Here is an 8,844-nt window from a genome sequence, read left to right as displayed (position 1 = left end):
GTCCCCTCGACGATCACCAGTGGTGTACGGCCAGTGTAGGAGATCGCTCCCCACACCATGATGCCGGGTGTTGGCCCTGTGTGCCTCGGTCGTATGCAGTCCTGATTGTGGCGCTCACCTGCACGGCGCCAAACACACATACGACCATCATTGGCACCAAGGCAGAAGCGACTCTCATCGCTCAAGACGACACGTCTCCATTCGTCCCTCCATTCACGCCTGTCGCGACACCACTGGAGGCGGGCTGCACGATGTTGGGGCGTGAGCGGAAGACGGCCTAACGGTGTGCGGGACCGTAGCCCAGCTTCATGGAGACGGTTGCGAATGGTCCTCGTCGATACCCCAGGAGCAACAGTGTCCCTAATTTGCTGGGAAGTGGCGGTGCGGTCCCCTACGGCACTGCGTAGGATCCTACGGTCTTGGCGTGCATCCGTGCGTCGCTGCGGTCCGGTCCCAGGTCGACGGACACGTGCACCTTCCGCCGACTACTGGCGACAACATCGATGTACTGTGGAGACCTCACGCCCCACGTGTTGAGCAATTCGGCGGTACGTCCACCCGGCCTCCCGCATGCCCACTATACGCCCTCGCTCAAAGTCCGTCAACTGCACATACGGTTCACGTCCACGCTGTCGCGGCATGCTACCAGTGTTACAGACTGCGATGGAGCTCCGTATGCCACGGCAAACTGGCTGTCACTGACGGCGGCGGTGCACAAATGCTGCGCAGCTAGCGCCATTCGACGGCCAACACCGCGGTTCCTGGTGTGTCCGCTGTGCCGTGCGTGTGATCATTGCTTGTACAGCCCTCTCGCAGTGTCCGGAGCTAGTATGGTGGGTCTGACACACCGGTGTCAATGTGTTCTTTTTTCCATTTCCAGGAGTGTAGATCTACACACACACACACACACACACACACACACACACACACACACACACAGTTATCCTGGCAAAATTCTTAACGAACAAATCACCTTAAAAGATAAAAATTGTATTGAAATATTTATTAAAATTACAGAATATGCTAACGTATAAAACAAATTTACAGACAAACACAACACCAGCGAACATCAGCACAGAAATTACTACTACAACACAGAAACCCGTAGATGAATAAACAAACTATATAACATCGCTGACTTAGTTTTCTATTGAAGCTGCCAAAATTAAGGAAAATGCTAAAAAGATTTTAGCGAATATTCCTCTGCAACAAATTTCACTGCTGAGATATCACATGTATAGAGAATAACAATTTTGTCTGCGCTACACCTATGATACGCAGCAATACAAGGCATTAGACAGAGAAAGCGTTAACGATGTGTTGTGGAAGTAAGTACTAAGACACATATATACAGAATTGTTACTAATTACGAACAAACAAGGATATATGCACTAACGACTCCAAATGTTTCAAGTAAAGTTGATAATGGCCATGGAACCGAAATAAGCATATAGCACCAGCCAATAGCATCTTAATAAAAGGTCTTTGAATGTAGCAGCGGTTTGGATTACTATGCATGTTAATATACACTATGTGATCAAAAGTATCCGCACACCTGGCTGAAAATGGCTTAAAAGTTCGTGGCGCTCTCCATCGGTAATGCTGGAATTCAATATGGTGTTGGTCCACCTTTAGCCTTGATGACAGCTTCCACTCTCGCAGGCATACGTTCAATCAGATGCTAGAAGGTTTGTTGGAGAATGGCAGCCTATTCTTCATGGAGTGCTGCACTGAGGAGAGGTGTCAATGTCGGTCGATGAGGCCTGGCACGAAGTCGGCGTTCAATAACATCTCAAAGATGTTATGTAGGATTCAGATCAGGACTCTGCGCAGGCCAGTCTATTACATGGATGTTATTGTGGTGTAACCACCCCGCCACAGGCCGTGCACTATGAACAGGTGCTTGATCGTGTTGAAAGATGCAATCGCCATCCCCGAATCGCTCTTCTACGGTCGGAAGCAAGAAGGTGCTTAAAACATTAATGTAGGCATGTGCTGTGATAGTTCCACGCAAATCAACAAGGGGTGCAAGCTTCCTCCATGAAAATCACGACCACACCATAACACCACCGCCTCCCAATTTTACTGTAGGCACTACACACGCTGGCAGATTACGTGACCGTCACCCTGCCATCGGACCGCCACATCGTGTACCGTGGTTCGTCACTCCACACACAGTTTTTCCACTATTCAATCGTCCAATGTTTACTCTTCTTACACCAAGCGAGGCATTTACCGGCCTGATGTGTGGCTTATTAGCAGCCGCTCGAGCATGAAATCGATGTCTAATGACTACTGAGGTCGCTGATATGGAATACGTGGCAGTAGGTGGCAGCACAATGCACCTAATATGAAAAACGTATGTTTCTGAGGGTGTCCGGATACTTTTGATTACATAGTGCATTTACTGTCAGTCTTTTATAAAAAATTGTTAATTATACCATTTATATTTGCAAAAAGAAAACACCATGTTTGTGCGTGACATGTAATTACTGTAGAAATAAGAAGTCATGCATTTATTGTAAAACGAGAGACAGGTCATAATTAGCGTATACTTGATGAATTTTATATTTAAAGACGTAGGGATTCGGAATGTGTGGGAAAAAGACGAAAAAATAATGACTGAAACGAGCCTCGAACCAGTGATCCAGCTATTACCAGTCTCGAACGTTCCTAATTTTTTTTCCATCTTCATGTATTCCTCGCTTCACGAACATGCTCGTCATATATGCACAATTTCTTTAAAAAATGCGTCAGCAGGGAATCGAAGCTAGGCTATCCATACGGCAGGGGAGTACTGTAGAACAGTCACGCTGCCTGTCGAAATATTGATATTACACAGGTTATTAAAGCTGCTAAGAAAACTTCAAAGTCGACTTTCTCGATAATATTTTTAGTTGCATTGAACAGCCTTTGGTAACTGATGTTTATTCTGAACTTCAAGTAATATAAATATAAAAAATTATGAAAGTACTATTGCTGTGCATCTCCTTGTGAATAAACAAACTGATCACCTCTAGTTCGACCTTAGCCGCTTATATCTGTGATGTGTTAAAGGTGATGAGTGTCACCAGTCTTTAATGTCTGTGCGACGTTTTCAAGATGATGATATGCCTATATCTTTCACCGGAGTTCAGTTTGAGTGGATGCTCAGCTGAGTTAGCACCATTTAGGCTGTCAGAGGTGGCAACGCTGGGTATTAAACTTCTCACCCTGTATACCCTAAGATCATCTACAAAAACATGTAACCTCCTTGTAAACCGTATATGCACAATGAGTGAAACGTTGCTTATCTCTATTGCAATGGCCAGAAGCGCACTATGTCAACCGTCATTTAGATGCTAGGTTTACAGCACTGCAATGATGTGTCTACACATTCCGGAACCACGAGTTTATCGAAAATATGAGTTGACTCGGACGGCGAAATTGGCAGAACGCCGCCGAGGAAAGCGAGCGTTAAAAGTTCGCAGTACCTTCCACGCAATTGTAGTCCTATGTGGAAATGATTAAGCTTGATTTCGCACTTTGCACTCACTCCAACGAAAAGTTTTTGTACCGTTTGTCACGGAAATTGCCTCGAGTTAGCACGGAACAGCGCTGGGCTCTCTTCAGCAAGTGAGGTACGTGTGTTCACTCCCTGTGTGTGTGTGTGTGTGTGTGTGTGTGTGTGTGTGTGTGTTCCCGTTCACCTACTTACGCAGAGTTTTCTCCTTCCGCAGCAAGGCACTCCGGTCTTGTTTCGGCGATGCTACAAGGCGAAGTTGTGCGATGCACGTCCAACTTCTGCCTTGGCGTCAGCCTTTTTTCATTTTTTCTTTTTAACCGGCGAGCAGAGGCGGCGGCGGCGTTGCTGGTGTAACGATAAACGGCGTTTCCCCGCGGCTAACCAGGCCCACATATCCAGAATGTCTGCATTTCCACAAGTTTTTCCTCCGCCTCCGCCTCTGTCCTCTTTGTTCTTGCTTCTTATTCCCGTCCCTCCCCAGAAGGTGCAGCGGCAGGCGATGTGGTGGCTGTCCACGAGCGGACACCAGGCGTTCTTCCTCAGTGGAGCGCAGCGTTCCCCTGTTACTAGATTTGTAGCAGCGACAGTGCCCAGTTACTCTGCTGCTATACGGTTAAGGCGATAATATTATTAGACCAGAGAGCACCTGCTCTGTAACAAAGTTAATACACTCCGTTGCCCCCGCCCTACCGTACCCTCACCGCTTCTACTAGTACTCTTGTTTACTTTTTTTTGTCTTTCGTTCATCCACACGAACATTTCAGTTATCATTATCACAAAGATTGGTAGTCGCCCCAAACTAGTAGTCAGCTTCAGATGTTATAAACGTGGAAAACGAAATTAATTAATTAAACGAACAGTAATTTCGTAAGGGAAAACCGAGACACCAAATACAGCGGAACAGAAGAGCTTAGATGCAATATCAGACTGGCTAACTTAACGCGCAAATGATATAATTTAATCACGAACAGAAGAACAGGTGTGGTCCTCTCTTGCTAAATGCGGAAAGTTACGAACACACTTTACAGCATCGTGTACTGTGTGCAGTAGAGAATATTTCGAAGATTCCAGAATGAGATTTTCACTCTGCAGCGGAGTGTGCGCTGATATGAAACTTCCTGGCAGATTAAAACAGTGTGCCCGACCGAGACTCGAACTCGGGACCTTTGCCTTTCGCGGGCAAGTGCTCTACCAACTGAGCTACCGAAGCAAGACTCACACCCGGTACCCACAGCTGTACTTCTACCAGTATCTCGTCTCCTACCTTCCAAACTTTACAGAAGCTCTCCTGCGAAAGTTTCATATCAGCGCACACTCCGCTGCAGAGTGAAAATCTCATTCTGGAAACCTCCCCCAGGCTGTGGCTAAGCCATGTCTTTGCAATATCCTTTCTTTCATGAGTGCTAGTTCTGCAAGTTTCGCAGTAGAGCTTTTGTAAAGTTTGGAAGGTAGGAGACGAGATACTGGCAGAAGTAAAGCTGTGGGTACCGTGCGTGAGTCTTGCTTCGGTAGCTCAGTTGGTAGAGCACTTGTCCGCGAAAGTCAAAGTTCCCGAGTTCGAGTCTCGGTCGGGCACACAGTTTTAATCTGCCAGGAAGTTTCATTTCGGAGATTGTTTGTGTGGTATCCATAGCAACGATGCCGCGGATTAGGTGCCAGTTAAGTTGGCACTATGACACAAATGACAGAGCCCTCTAGCCGGCGCTGGAGAGCTCTACGAGCATCGCTGCAGATTCTCCCCATTTTATAAGGTGCAGACAGACAGGACACTTCGCTTCAACTTCGCACCACCTTGCAAGTTATGTAATATGTTTGCATACGTTTATCCACTAGTAAAGGTGCTTAAACCGTATTTGCAGTACCGAGAGATTAGCACCTTTTCCTGTTTCTTACCCACGCGACGCCTCCCAGGCGGAATACAAAAGTTTGTATCAGCATGACACCCCATATTAATGTCCACTAACAGGTGTCCGGATACTCTTGATCACGTTGTGTCTGCCAGTCAGTGGTACTAAGAAATGCTGGAGGAAACAAGATTGGGTGGTTGATTTGGGGGAGAGAGACCAAACAGCACGGTCATTGGGCCCAGCGGATTAGGGAACGAACTCTGCCATGCCCCTTCAAAGGAGCCATCCCGGCATTTGCCTGAAGCGATTTAGGGAAATCACGGAAAGCCTAAATCAGGGTGGCCCGACTCGGATTTGAGCCGTTGAGCCTGTCCGGCGTGCGAGCGGTAAATGCGGAAACATGAACTCTGGCGACGTTATTACCAAATGCGTCCATACAGGACCGCAGGGCAAACACCGGTAATCATCCATCAAAGAATGAAGAATGGGTATGTGACAGCATGTATGTCGAAAACCACAGCTGTGTAATGGCGCGCCAAGGGCTGCTGATGCCTGATGATGACGCACGTTCCTGTGTTGGAAATGTCTCCAACTCAAGTGGGAGCATTTACAATAGTAGTATTGAATAGTAATGTAAAGCCTACTTCCTGGCACCTGCCAGCCGCGGTGGTCTAGCGGTTCTGGCGCTGCAGTCCGGAACCGCGGGACTGCTACGGTCGCAGGTTCGAATCCTGCCTCGGGCATGGGTGTGTGTGATGTCCTTAGGTTAGTTAGGTTTAAGTAGTTCTAAGTTCTAGGAGACTTATGACCTAAGATGTTGAGTCCCATAGTGCTCAGAGCCATTTGAACCATTTGAACCTGGCACCTCTTCACAGATTTCCTCAAGCGTGAGCCATAGGTTCTCTCTTAATCTAAAAGATCAGTGGAGAGTGTGGCTGCATTGTAATCCACAATTGCATTTGGTTTCTTCACTTCACCTCTTCTTGTTCGCACTGTCACAAGCTTAGGTTTGTGTTTGGTTGTCAAAAAAAATGACGTCCCTCTTACAATGCCATTTTCCGACAACCACATTTGTGTTGCTTTCCACAACCGCCATTTCCACCACTCTCAATTTTTTTGTGATAATTAATGGATTTCTCCTTGTTTTGCGTGCAGTTTTCCCACCAGAGTAGTTTGTTTTTCTAGAAGAATATGTGCCAAGTTCATAACAGTGTGGAAGTCATCTATGATGAGTGTCCTTTCAGAATTCAGAAGTGATTGCATTAACTCCAAATCAGTTGTTGTTGTTGTTGTTACGTCTATATCATCACTTCTTTACCACGATAAACTTTAACATTTCAAGTATATCCCTTTACAGACACATTCTTGTATAATTTCACTCCGTATTTGAAACAGGAATATACTGATGGAAGCGTAACTTCCACGAAAAGGAACCATTGTTTCATCGATACGAACAGCTTCACCTGGAGTGAGTGATAGCTTGCTGGAATTTTGTGTTCAGATGATTCACAAGCTTGCCAGTTTTTAACACCTTGTCATGTTCATCTTTATTTTCACTGTCGTAAAAATATATGCAAAGGAACAACGAATCAAACGCATTTCGGGACATACTACAAGACACGTGTTTTATGTAAAGCAGATTCCGGCTCCCAATAATTCTCCATTCTTGGCTTATTTTAAAGCGCCATCCACATTATAAGTACCATAAATTTTCTCAAGTCATCAGCGCTGATATCAATCAATAAAGTCAGTCTTGATGATGGTAACAATATCCTTGCAGTTATTCCACTAACAATCTTTTGTTCTGTGTAACGATTTGGTTCCTTAACTATGAAACTGCACATTTTCTTCTTCACGAAAAAAAACTGTAAACGTCGGGGGGACCAACATTTGCAGGTAGACTGTCCAAAGGTGTGTTGTGTACTCCAGTTATCAGAAAAAAAACAAGATTGTTTACATTTCCCTGCATATCAGACCACTTTATTCATGAAGTTGGAAGCCCATCAGTACAATATATCCCTTCACTTTCACAGTCTTCATCGGTGGAAGATGAAACTTCGTTTGCCCCATTTGTGGATGTATCATTCGTAACTTTCATGTATACCTTTTGTTTTTCGACGGAACTACTGCATCGTCACTACTAGTCTTGCTCGAGGAAGGAGCCTGATAGTCTGGGTCAGAATTACTGCCACTCCTGAACAGTGTAGTTCAGATAAACCAGATTCCTCCAACTATTTTCAGATTCTCTCTTCTTGTCAATCCATTTTTAATCAAACAACCACAAAGTCTTGTTGAAAACAAACACAACACAATGCCACGTTTATAGACAAAACGCCACTACCGACACTAAGAAGATAACACTTGCCTGTCATTCAGTGCTGCCACTACAAACTAGCATTATAGAACTTTTGCCACCGGCCAGTAGAATGTGTTGTCCCTTTGTTTTCAATGCAGCAGTGATCATATATGCACCCCAAACAAATACTCACAACCCCTCACGTGATCGAATATGATGCACATGGCGAAAACGGAAAAAACTGCTGTGCGTCATGTACAGGCAGATTATAATTAAAATTAAACTTTCAACGCGCTGTAGAAATAACACCACTGGTCAGAATGACTTCAAATTCCAACGGAATACTATCGAAGAAGTGGGAATACCTATGGCAGAACAAAAATAAATGGTTAAAAATGTAGTAATAGATGGCGTTGTAAGCATCATAATTTAATAGTGGTCGACGACAAATGACAAATGAATCAAACAACAGTGCCTAAGGTGTACGTTTGACATAAAACAAACTGTACTGCTAAGTGTGCATGGGTGTACAGGTGTGATACTGTTAGTTGTGTAAGGCCATCCACGCCATCCAACATGTCAAGGTCATATCACATCGGATGGGAAAAATCGGTTTTCAATTTTCCTGGGACCAAAAACCGCATAAAAAGCATCACATCGGTTTTTAATTGCCCTGAGGCCAAAAATCGCATAAAGAGCATCAGTCAAAATCAACTCGGATTATTAATTTCTGTGTGACTGGGGCGCAAAACATATTCAGTGTGATGTCGGCTGTTTTCTGCAACAAGTTGAAATCGAGAAACAGCATGTTCCACAACTGATCGAAGTGTTTCCGGGGTCACGTTGAGCATGTGTTGAGCAATGCGTGCGTTCAATGCAGCTAAGTGTGCAATCGGCACACTGAACACATCTTTCGGATACACCCACCCCCACCCCCTCCCCCCAAGGCCAGAAGTCACACGGATTAACATCAGGTGATCCGGACGGCCAGGCTGTAGTGAAATGGCTGCTGATATTTCTAGCATTACCGAAATGAAGCTTCAGCAGCTGCTTAACTGGATTTGGAATGTGCGGAGGTGCGCCATCTTGCATAAAAATTACCCATCCACACATCCACGCTGTACGAGTAACAGGACAGGAAGCACCTGTCTCTTCGAAAAAAAATAGGACCCTATGATAAATGAGTCCATAAACCG

The sequence above is a fragment of the Schistocerca cancellata genome, chromosome 9, assembly GCF_023864275.1.
Source record: "Schistocerca cancellata isolate TAMUIC-IGC-003103 chromosome 9, iqSchCanc2.1, whole genome shotgun sequence".
NCBI lineage: Eukaryota > Metazoa > Arthropoda > Insecta > Orthoptera > Acrididae > Schistocerca > Schistocerca cancellata.
This window is presented reverse-complemented; position numbering follows the sequence as displayed.